The following is a 569-nucleotide window of genomic DNA, read 5'->3' on the forward strand; positions in this document are numbered from 1 at the left end:
AGTATAGCTCTGGTGCTGTCCCAGTCGTCCCAGTGTATCTCAGCACAGCACAGTGATGTCCCCAGAGGTGCCCCAGTCCCCCACATTGGGGACCGAAGGGCAGGCGGCAGCACTGGGGCTCCCATGGGCCCCATGAGCCACGTGAGGCCTTAGTTCAGTGCAGCTGTACTGGGGTGACTCGGGGAGTGCTGCCCCAGAGCATGCTCCGTGGTCTGCCCTGGCACCGGTATGGGTGGCTGTGTGGCACACCCAGCCCCAGGCACTCATCTTGCGGTGGGTGCTGCGGGCAGGTGCCTTCATGGGCATCAGCTGGCTTGGGGCCCTGGGCTGGGCTCTTTGTGCCACCGAGGAGGTGCAAGGGACACAGCCCTGCTGTCCCTGTGCCAGCAGGCACCGTTGCCAGGTGCTGCGTCCGCAGTCCCTGCCACGGGCACAGGCAGGGCTGGCAACGTGGCCCCGGCCGTGGACACTGGACCCTGCTCTGGTCCTGTCCAGTGCCACCCTACAAGCACTCCCCCACAGCCCACCGGGGGGTGCCCCCAGCCTGGCACTGGCTCCCAGGCCCCATG

Source organism: Pygoscelis adeliae, unplaced genomic scaffold (assembly GCF_000699105.1).
Source record: "Pygoscelis adeliae isolate BGI_AS28 unplaced genomic scaffold, ASM69910v1 Scaffold1091, whole genome shotgun sequence".
In the NCBI taxonomy this organism is placed as follows: Eukaryota; Metazoa; Chordata; class Aves; order Sphenisciformes; family Spheniscidae; genus Pygoscelis; species Pygoscelis adeliae.